The following is an 11,769-nucleotide window of genomic DNA, read 5'->3' on the forward strand; positions in this document are numbered from 1 at the left end:
AAGGGGCAGGCTCCGCGAGGGCGGCCAGTTAACCCGTTGCCTGCGGAGAAATAGCCACCAAACTAAGGAAATAAGCCTGCCCTCCCAATAAGCCGGTCACTTTTCTCAAACCTTTCGTGAGAGCTGAGGCGGCTCACGCGTTACCGAAGAGGTTCCCGGAAGCTCCGATAGTCCAGGCAGCTCGTGAATCCCTACGGCTCAATGCCCAAGAGGGTTCCCGATCGATGTCGGCTGCTGCTGAATCAGCTGTTTCGTAGGGAGAAGGAGGCAATTGCGGAAGGTCTATCCGCTAAGCTACAGAGGCTGCAACGATCCCGCAGAAGGAAGAGCAGAATATAGGAGAAAAACCACAAGGAAGAAGTCAAGTCGCAGTGAAGGGAGATCCAAACCGCAGCAGCTGTAAGAGAGAAGAGGGGGCGAGTCAGGGCTGCCCTGACCTTAAGTGCACCCAATAGTCCCGCCCCCAGCGCCGTCCGATTGGCCGGCGCTGTGGATGATGAATATTGATAATCTAGGGAATCCCGAGTCCCGCGGGGCCGACGCCAGCCCCGCGAGACTGTGGTTGTGGGCGTGAACCCGCAACCCCACCCCCTCATTAGGTCGGGAGTGGCTTTCTCAAGCAATTGTGCCCTGTATAAACCTTTTCTTCTCAGAGGCAGAGTAATGGCAACTTCCAACTCTGTGCCTCTGTAAATAAAACAGTGCAATGAGGTAAGTTAGGCCAGAATTATCTTTATCCCCATTCTGAAGATGTCAGGGATGAGTGAGCATCACTTGTCTAAGGCTGCCTAGTGTGCTCATAGCTGAGGCAAGATTTGAGCCAGGGACTTTTGTATGCCAGTTCTGAGACAGAAAGTAGCCTGTTGATTTATTTCCTTTCATTTCCTATAAGTTATTCACTCTTCTTATTCCAGAGGGAGTAGCATGCCAGCCAGTGGACCACAAAGGCCTCAAAGAAGGAATTTGAGTTGCTGGTGTCACTGGAAATTCTGAAAGAGCAACTCGTGTGAGTATAGAACCACAGAGAAAAGATGGATGGATGTGTGCATTCTTGTGCAGACTAGAGACTGCAGGGTATCTTGAACAGGTGGCCTATGTGATTGCAGGTGTCTATTCTGCTGCAACACATTCCATTTTTAAACAAAAATAGGACGCGGGTGGCACTGTGGTCTAAACCGCTGAGCCTCTTGGGCTTGCCAATTGGAAGGTCGACGGTTCGAATCCCCGTGATGGGGTGAGCTCCCATTGCTCGGACCCAGCTCCTGCCAACCTAGCAGTTTGAAAGCACACCCAAAAGTCCAAGTAGATAAATAGGTACCGCTCCTGTGGGAAGGTAAACATTGTTTCCATGCGCTGCTCTGGTTTCGCCAGAAGCGGCTTAGTCATGCTGGCCACATGAGCTGGAAAAACTGTCAGCAGACAAACGTCAGCTCCCTTGGCCAGTAAAGCAAGATGAGCGCTGCAACCCCAGAGTCGTCCGTGACTGGACTTAACTGTCAGGGGTCCTTTGGCTTTACCTTTAGTGATATGTGAGTTCTCATGTGGTTTTGAAGTGCTAGGGGTAGATTCTCCTGTAGGTTTTAGAGACTTGAAATGTATTAATCAGGTGCGGATTCTTACATAGGTAGTATTGGGTGTTAGGAACATTTTGGGGAATGAAGAAGCAAGAGAAAATGTATTTTTCACAGTAGGAAGCGACCAGCTAGAGTAAACGAGATTAGTTGGTTTCTTGCCTGGTCAGGGTTATGAGTTCTTTCTGGCACCTGCTCTTTCAGAGAGGCTGAAAAGCGAGCACAGCAAGCTGAGGAAAAATCTGAAGTCCTTCATGAGGACTTGGAAGAAGCTCTGGCAAAAATCCAGAACATGGAGGGTGAGCAACCAAAGCTGAAGGACTCTGAACCAAAAGAAACAAAACTCAAAGCAGGTATGGCTAAAGACTTGAAAGGTGGAATTGCAGGCTCTTAAAAATGCCCTGGAATTTTAAGGGCAATTTTATGCACCACACGTTTAGGCGTACATTTGAAAACATAAAATGTGAATGTGATAAACTGGTTTGTCACGTGTGTTCAAGGTACAAATGTGTTGAAGAACCAGGATTGGCTGCACTTACGTCTCAAGCATACATTTGGGTGGTATCATTGAGTATGCTGCTGCTGCTGCGAAATGACTCAAAATAGACAAAACAGGCATAGGGAAGTCACGTGTTGCAGCTCTTGCTGAGCTGTGCCATTTCAGACTACATGTATTATATTTCCACGCTGCCTACCACATAATGGAAAAAAATGTACAGGAAGTGTGCTTTTGGAGGAGAGCGGAGAACATTCCCAGATACAGGTTGTGCTAAATACGTTGTGCTAGCGCAATGGGATTCCTCCTCCCCTTGACATCCCCAAATCTGCTCTGGAAGGTTGGGGGGAACTAGAGGACAGGCTCTGGCAGAATGCTTGGCTTAGCGCTACTTTGAATACAACCCACCATCTTCCCCCTTCTCCACCCGTAGTCAGAAATGGAATGTTACTGCAAAAGTTGTACCAGATGCCTTTCTGTTCCTTTGTTTCTGCTCTTAGTAAATAAATATGTGTAGCCACTTCCCCATCATTACTACTCCCTGAAGGTTGCAAGAATCAAAATGATAGGCTGTACCTAAGGCAGGCTGGGGAGAAAGATGGTTTGCTGTTTGAAGGTCTTTTCATTCCCGCCCCCTCAATAACAGCAGGCTGTTTATTTCTCCATTTAAAAATGGTAACGTGAGAATTAGCTGACTTGCCCAGTCCACCTCCTGAGTCTGATAGGGGAATCCTTTCCACACAGGCAACAAACGGAGGCCTAGTTCACACCTGTTTATCAGTTGCTTGATTTATCTGTTCTTGATTAGTGTTTGATGACTGGCAGCTGTCACCTGGTCTGCCCAAGAGGGTGAGGTAGTGTACTGGACTGTGCCACTACAAACTGCAGCCAGGAAAATCACCTTTTTGGTTGGTCTTTATTATAAAGTGTATCCTGTAAGTAGAATGTTAGCACAGCAGGGAATGGACTAATCTAGAACTTTTCTCCCTGGTGTGTTAAGTTTCCAGTTTCAGAAACCTATTCCGAACTTAAAAATAGGAAGCATAATGCTGGTGGCCAACAAAAGAGGTTTAAAGACTGTCTCAAAGCAAATCTTTAAAAATGTAGTATAAACACCAACAATTGGGAAACACTTGCCTGTGAGCGCTCCAATTGGAGAACAACCTTTACCAAAAGTGTCATGGGCTTTGAAGACGCTCGAACTCAGGACGCAAGGGAGAAACGTGCTAAGAGGAAGGCACGCTTGGCAAATCCACACCATGATCAAATCCCGCCCGGAAACCTATGTCCCCACTGTGGAAGGACCTGTGGATCCAGAACTGGCCTCCACAGTCATTTACGGACTCACTGTTGAGACCGTGTTCATGGAAGACAATCTTACTCAGCTACGAGTGATCGCCAAAGAAGAAGACCATTCTTCCATCTGCATTGCTGAAGTGGCACAACCCATTATGCATCCTCAATCTGCTACATGTGTAGTTCTAGCCTGAATAGGTGATGTTTCTGTTGAAAAGCAGTGTGTTGTGGGGTGAAAGGAAAGTTCTTTATTGCTTAATAATGTCATAATTCACATTTCATAATTCACTTGATGCTGCAATCATGAAGTAATGAAGATGCATGTTATGAACCAACCCAGGGAGCTGAAGAAGCAAACTGTATTTCACTGGCTCAGAATGTGAGCAGGGATGTCCCTAGTTGAACTCTTACCTAACCCAATTGGCGGTCTGAACAAGCTTTTATCAGCCTAAGCTGCTCACCTGCAGCGTGATACTGGCTGTATCAGGATTGTTGATTTACTTTGAACAGAGTACTGTGTACATGTCAGAGATCAATGTGTCTTAGATTATTGAAATAAGTGCTCTGTTGGCATATTCCCATTATGCATGAGGTTCCCACTGAGAACAGGTATACTTATGAAGTGTGAACATGACAAACATGGGTTTGTGGATGCAAATGCTGTTCATAACCATTCTTTGGGCAGCTGGGTTTGGTCTTGATTTCCTCAAGGCTATGCTTGAGCTGAAACCTGGACTTGTCGCAGAGTAGAGTATGAGGTTTCTCTGAGCTACTAGTTCTCATATTGTCTAGTTGTTGACAATGTCAGTGTTTAAGTGCTTCTTGCTGTGTATCTGTCGTTACAGAAGTTGTCGTTAAGGAACAAACTGAATCACCTTCACAGCCCAGCACTCCTAAGCCACGAACGAAGAAATTCCCCAAGCCCAAACGCTGAAGAGGAGGGTGATCTCCAGAAGGCCTTTGGCTCCTGCTTGTAGCTGGCACTGGACACAGATGGAGGGTTGTGCATTAGTGGCTACTTGGAATTCTCCCAGCTCTGTTAAACTATTGGTTCAGTACATGGAAAGGAGTTAACTCAACCAAGTGGGATTGATTCCCAGTTTCTGTTACTTATATAGAACATATTCAAGGTCTAGGTTGGAGTTGCCCTGATATTTCACTGTATTTACCTATACAGGTTGAATTTAAGAATAACTCAATAGGAAATATTTGGGGGTTTTGTTTGAACTCCCCCCCCCCCAAAAAAAAGAACACTTGATCCGTCTTAGGAGTTTTTCACCAGTAGATGCATTGGGAGTATCTTGGACCAGAGGCTTTCCTTGTCCGGTAATTACTTGGCATGGGACACGGGTGGCGCTGTGGGTTAAACCACAGAGCTTAGGACTTGCTGATCAGAAGGTCGGTGGTTCAAATCCCCGTGACGGGGTGAGCTCCTGTTTGTCAGTCCCAGCTCCTGCCAACCTAGCAGTTCAAAAGCACATCAAAGTGCAAGTAGATAAATAGGTACCGTTCTGGCGGGAAGGTAAACGGTGTTTCCGTGTGCTGCTTTGGTTCACCAGAAGTGGCTTAGTCATGCTGGCCACATGACCCGGAAGCTGTACACCGGCTCCCTCGGCCAGTAAAGTGAGATGAGCGCCGCAACCCCAGAGTCGGTCACGACTGGACCTAATGGTCAGGGGTCCCTTTACCTTTAATTACTTGGCATGATTCCCGTCCCTCAAGTTCTCTAGTAGTTCTCTTTGTTTACGTAAGGTAGGAGACTCTTAGAAGCAGCCCTTCCAAATGTCTCCCAAGCATAGCACAAGGTGAATGAACAAGCCCAGCCTTCCAAAGAGCAGGGAGGGATAGTTCCCTAATCTCATGCAGGTATTGGAGTTGACAGAAGCAGTGAGAGACTTCCACTGTTCCTGGCTACTCATAAAGCCTGAAGTAAACAGAGAGAAGACTCTTCTAGCTGTGGAATCTTCTGCAAAGGGCAGGCTGTTCACTCAAATCACGCCATACTTTGGAGACACTTAGAACTAGCCAGATGGAATCTAACTGCTTCTGAGACGCTCTTAGCTTGTCACAAGATGCGATCCTGATTGATTACTTCACCCAGATCCTGTACCTGTGCTGGAGGACTCAGGGAAGGGGAAGGCCCTACAGTTCTTCCTTAAACTTAGGTTCCCGGCTGTTGTTGGACTACAACTCCCATCAGCTAGCAGGACCAACAGTCAGGGATGATGGGACTTGTAGTCCTTATTATGAAGCGAGAGACTCCCTCACAACTTCCAAGTTCTCTGTGAGAGGGAGGGTCACGGCTGCTTCGTTTTTCACAAGTCATCAGGAAGAGATTGGTGGTTGCTAATGGCACTTGTGAAACCCTGATCCTTTGTGAATGGAAGGTGACTTATCAAATATTTTAGACTGATCTGGTATCAATACTTTTTCTGACCCAACACTGCATCCGTTCTACAGCCTTTCCTGAAGAAATGTGTCTTCATAGGGGAACCTATTTTGCCCCTTCGTTGAACTGTCTTCTGCCTCATTGCCACCCCATTCTTCCTTCAGGGGGAAATATGAGCTAGCATGGTATTTTGAACAGGAAAGTAGAGTAAGCCAAAGTTTGGCTGCGTACACCTGTTCATGGCCTTGTAAAATCATGGCCAAAAGACGCCATCTAGCAGAAATGAGCAGAAATGCAGCTTGATTTATTTAAGTACCGTATTTTTCGCCCTATAGGACGCACCGCCCTATAGGACGTACCTAGGGTTTTTTTTGGGGGGGGAATAAAGGGAAAAAATTATTTTCCCCCAGGCACAGGGCTGGTGCGGGTGAAGCCCAAGCTTCCCCCGACCCCAGCCCCCAGAAGAGCCTGCTATCCGCAAGCCTAGGGAGCCGCACCGGTCTCCCCAGGCTTGCGGACAGCTGTGCGAATCCTGGGCGGCACTGAGGCTTCCTAATGCAGGCAGCTCTGCTCAACCCTCCGGAGCCCGGCACGGCTTATTATTACTATAAAAAATATAATAGGCTGCTTTTCAGCCCAGAGTCTCCAAGGGTGATGTTAACAAAGTTCACATAATATCAGAGCACATAAAAACTAGAAAAATACTAAAACAAGTAGCAGTGAGGCTGACAATAAGAACAGCAGACAAAATTTACCATTCTAAAAGCTCTTAGCAAGAGCTGATCAAGTAAGAAGGTTCCACCTGGCCCTGAATATACCTCGGATTTAGCACATATTAGATGAATTTGTTGACTAGCTTGAGTTTATTCTTTTGCAGAATTTGCCATTTTGTGTTCAAAGTTTTTCTTTTGTTTTGATGGGAACAACAGAACAGAACAAGGGCTAAGCTCAAGTTGTGTTTGTGAGGAAGCCCCACTCCGGTCCTCCTGTGTTTTCCTTCCGCTCAGTAGAAACCACCCATTTGTTTTTTTTGCTCCTTCCACTAAATCATCTCTACTGGAGGCTTAGAAAATGAGTCTGAGACTCTTGGGCTGCTGATGGCACAGCCAGCCTGCACTGTCCAGGCCCAGCCCAATCCTTGTCCCTCTGCTGAAAGAGACACAGATGGTGTCCCACCTCTGTTGGCTTTAATGATAGACGGGAAGGGAAGGCTACTCCCTGAGCCAATTAACAATTAAAGCAAACAGACAGCAAAGAGCTTTCGCAGCAAGTTCCCAAACTTTGTTTGTGCTGTGCTGCTCACTTTCACTCTGTGAACTGCCTCAGGCAGGACACACCATTTTCAGGCCCAAGGAGGTGGGAGGCCTTAAGCTTCTTGCGCTCCACCACCAACACTTCTTATCTTCGTATCTTGCAATATACCTGCCTTTCGAAATAGGGACAAGGAATGGAATGACTAGAGAACAGGAACGCCCAACGGGTGAGCTTATTACCCTGCCCTTAATCCAAGATGTTAAAAGGAAGCATGCATTAACTTTCTCCGTCCCTGTTGTTGTTGTTTATTCATTTAGTTGTGTCTGACTCTTTGTGACCCCCTGGACCAGAGCACGCCAGGCACTCCTGTCTTCCACTGCCTCCCGCAGTTTGGTCACACTCATGCTGGTAGCTTCAAGAACACTTATCCAACCATCTCGTCCTCTGCCGTCCCCTTCTCCTTGTGCCCTCCATCTTTCCCAACATCAGGGTCTTTTCTAGGGAGTCTTCTCTTCTCGTGAAGTGGCCAAAGTATTGGAGCCTCAGCTTCACGATCTGTCCTTCCAGTGAGCACTCAGGGCTGATTTCCTTCAGAATGGAGAGGTTTGATCTTCTTGCAGTCCATGGGACTCTCAAGAGTCTCCTCCAGCACCATAATTCAAAAGCATCAATTCTTTGGCGATCAGCCTTCTTTATGGTCCAGCTCTCACTTCCATACATCACTACTGGGAAAACCATAGCTTTTACTATATGGACCTTTGTTGGCAAGGTGATGTCTCTACTGAGCAATTATGACTGGTTCAGGGCCACCCAGTGAGCTTTTCAGCAGAATAATAATTTGAACTCGGTACTTGGATTTTAACTGGGAATAATATCACATGGGATTGGTTAGATACCTAGCAAGCTTTGACTGTGCATCTAAAATACAATGTGGAAAGAAACAAATACAGTGGTGCCTCGCAAGACGAAAAGAATCCGTTCCGCGATTCTCTTCATCTAGCGGTTTTTTCGTCTTGCGAAGCAAGCCCATTGACGGCTTAGCGGATTAGCGCTATTAGTGGCTTAGCGGCTTTTAGCGGCTTTTAGCGGCTTTTAGCGGCTTATCGGCTTAGCGGATCAGCTGATAAGTGGCTTAGCGGCTTAGAAAAAGGGGGGAAGGGGGGGGAAACCGCAGGAACTCGCAAGACATTTTCATCTTGTGAAGCAAGCCCATAGGGAAATTCGTTTTGCAAAGTGCCTCCAAAACGGAAAACCCTTTCGTCTAGCGGGTTTTCCGTCTTGTGAGGCGTTCGTCTTGCGCGGCACCACTGTACACATTTGAAAAAACGGGGCTGGGCTGCAATTCCCTGTTTTATACACTTGGTGGCAAAGCAGCCGCCCTCATCATATGTAGCCCAGCTGCTGACCTCTTAGTTCAGCAGTTTAAAAGTTTAAGCAGATTTAATTACAGGGGGCCCAATAGAGGATCAACCATGACTACATCAGCTACAGTTTGAAATGCAGATTCTGCAGATTCTTCTGCTGAATTGCTGTAGTCGAGTGGCAAAATGTTTTCAGACCAAGGGCCACATTGCCTCATAAGCAGCCTCCAAGGGGCCGCATTCTAGTAGTGAATGGGGCCCAGGGCAAATGCGGGCAGAGCAACAGCTACAGATTTTACCTTCATTCAGCAGGCAGTTCCTACTCAGACTAACATCCCCTCTCTCACCCTCCACCCAGGTGAGTTCAAGGGCACATTTCAGCCAGGTAAAAACACTTCAGGGGGGTGCAAAGCAGGCGGGTACGAATTGTGGACTAGGCAATGGGTTGCGGCCTGAGGAGCTGGACAGAGAGGCCTAGATGCTGCACCTGGTTTAGTCCTACAACATTGGGGAATCCTTCGCCTTTGGAGCCTCTGGGTTGCTGGCGATATCTGAAGAGCGGTTGCAGCCTGTGGATTTCATGTTGTCTCCTGATGAAGGATTCATGAGGTCAAGGGGGAAAGGAAGAATAAAGGTGGACGGCTTCTCTGCAGACAGGCTTTGCAGCATGTGAAGGTAGCGGAGCTGGAGGGCAGCTGGTGTGTGGGAAAGCACCTCTGCTGCCACCTTCAGCGATTCGGAAGCAGCCTTTTCTCCTTCAGCAGCTATGACCTAGAACACAAGGTATTTAGATGATCTTCCTTTGGGGCAGGAGGCAATGAAGTTTTGCTCAGAGTAGACCCCTCGGTATTAATGGGACTAACTTTGATGTGTTCATTAATCTCAATGGGTCTACCCTGAGTAAAACTTTGTTGAGTACCGCCCGTGGTTCCTTCCATAATGGTGCCCTTCAGTGTTGTAGAAGCAACGCTGTTCGTCAGCTGGAAGTAAAACGAAAACAGGTTCTGCACAGCACTTAAAATAGTGCTACGTTGAATGCTCACCCTCAAGGTCAAAAACCACCTCTAATGTTTCCTCAGAAGCAAGTTCAACTGAGTAAAAGCCCTCCGGTGTTAATTAGATATTACTTATGTGCAGGTTCTGGGTGTTTGTTTCTTCCTGAGGTAATTTCCTCTTATTAGTCAGCATTTGTTCCTAGTCTGAGGAGGGCAGGGATAAATGACTTATTTCCTTGCATTTTTTTTTATTTTTTAGTAAAATAGTGCTGTTATCCTATAAAAAATTTTTAAAAATGGCGGGGGGGGATAATGAAAAGGAACTTGTAATTAATTCCTACCACAGGGGAACAACTGGCTTATAAGGGACAGCATCCAGACAATATCTTATTCAAGTGGCAGCCCATACTCCCCTGTCAATGGAATAGGATTTTCCCAATCTCTGGATAAAGGAAGAAAAGTCAATATAAAGTCACTTATTACCTGACTTTATATTGGATGTTTTGAAGTGTGTTACATGTGGTGATATTTCCCTGGGTGCCACATCGCTTCAATTTCCATTTTGTTTCCGACAGGCCAAAGGAAAGCATGCAGGGTTAGCGTGGAAGAAATTTATTTCATTCTTGTGCTGCGTAGAATTGAAACAGTCTGGCGCTTCCGTTTTCCAGTGCAGCTCCCAAACAGCCTTCATGTTGTACCTCCTCCATCACTTAGGTTTCCAGCCAAAGGAAATGGATTTACATTAAGTACCTATAAATTAACTAGCGCAAACAAGAAGGGCTCATTGCTTTAGATCAGGCATCCCCAAACTCGGCCCTCCAGATGTTTTGGGACTACAGTTCCCATCATCCCTGACCACTGGCCCTGTTAGCTAGGGATGATGGGAGATGTAGTCCCAAAACATCTGGAGGGCCAAGTTTGGGGGTGCCTGCTTTAGATTAACAAAAGCTGGATAACCAACAGAATTAGTTTTGACCGTTGACCCATTCCCATGTGCTGTGAGATGCAGGCAGAACCATGGCCAACGCTTGTCTGATTAGACTGAAGAGAAGCAAGCTTGGGAGGACAGCATCTCTCTCCCATAGCTCCCTCCTGCCCGTAGCTTCCAGTAATAAAAAAACATACCGTGTCAGTGTATTGCCTTACCCTCACTTTGGCCTGTCTCTGGGCTTCGGCTTGTGCAGCCAGTGACTCCTGAAGCTCCGTTGGCAACCGCACATCTTTACTGAAATTAATGAAATTAATGAAATCTGGGACTGCAGACCTAAATTGCAGACCTCATGTTACGTTTGCTTCATGATACATTTTTTTCAGGATGCGTCCTGAGGTGACCCGGAAGGGGTTACTTCCGGGTTTCACCACTCGCGCACGCACAGAAGCGCTAAATTGCACTTTGCGCATGTACACAAACACCAAATCGTGCTGCGCAGATACGGTGCTTCAGGTTGCGGGCTTTTCATGTTGCGAACGGGCCTCTGGAACAGATCCCGTTCGCAACCAGAGATACCACTGTAAATGATTTTCTGTTTAAGAACACAAGAAGAGCCTGGCTGCTGGATCACACCAATGGCCTATCTAGTCCAGCACCCTATTCTCACAGAGCCAACCAGATGCCTGTGGGAAGACTGCAAGCAGGACCTGAGAATGGCAGCACTCTGTCCACCTGTGATTGCCAGCAGCTGGTATGCAGAGGGTGGAGGGGAAATATAGCCACCGTGGTTGGTACAACCACTTAGCTCAGGAAGGAAACTTTGTACTACACTGGGGGGGGGGTGCTAGCTGTAGCTGGCCAGCTAGTTACCAGATTAAATGGGACCTTTGTCTTGGGTGCCAGCTGAAAAGCCAGTCACTAGTAGAAAAAGACAGTCACGGAACCGAGAAATTGCACAAAACAAATGAAATAAAGGTTTAAAAAAGTTTAAGGTAAAAATTAGAAAAACCTAGAATTGAACAAAGCACTTGCAAGCTGGATGGTGTAAATAAAGAAGAAAACTCACATTTCTTAATGCAAAAGGTAATAGGCCTGGACTGAATAGGCAGAGAATCCAGCCTTTTTAGTTAGGCAGCAGTGCTTTTTTGGAATCTGAAGATGTAGAACAGAGGTGTGTGTTGTTGTAAGAATTCTAAGGTCTCAAATAGGGAATAAATATTCATAAACGCACACGTATCTAAATATATATAAACCATGTATCTGAAATAGCATGGAGAGAGCAATCCTGAAGCCATTTTGTCTCTCCCAATGACCTCAAATATTCCTCTGCAGTAAGGGAGGCAAATGGGGAAAGCCTTCCCATTGTCTTTTTGCTTATGCATCCTGTCTTAGGGGCATATTTGAGTCTGAATAGCGTTAGCCAGTGACCTGGATTCAAGAACTAAAGTATTAACCATCACAAAAGAATGGCCAGAC

General features: G+C 46.5%; 1 long non-coding RNA gene across 1 annotated transcript; it reads left to right on the forward strand.

Moving 5' to 3' along the window:
* The first annotated feature begins 880 nt into the window (after positions 1-880).
* On the forward strand, positions 881-4,442 carry LOC310846877. Its single transcript, XR_014565569.1, has 3 exons — positions 881-1,006; positions 1,776-1,924; positions 4,209-4,442. It is a non-coding gene; the product is annotated as an uncharacterized lncRNA (long non-coding RNA).
* Positions 4,443-11,769: the final 7,327 nt, after the last annotated feature.

This window comes from Podarcis gaigeae (genome assembly GCF_964106915.1).
Source record: "Podarcis gaigeae genome assembly, chromosome: 6".
NCBI classification, from domain to species: domain Eukaryota; kingdom Metazoa; phylum Chordata; class Lepidosauria; order Squamata; family Lacertidae; genus Podarcis; species Podarcis gaigeae.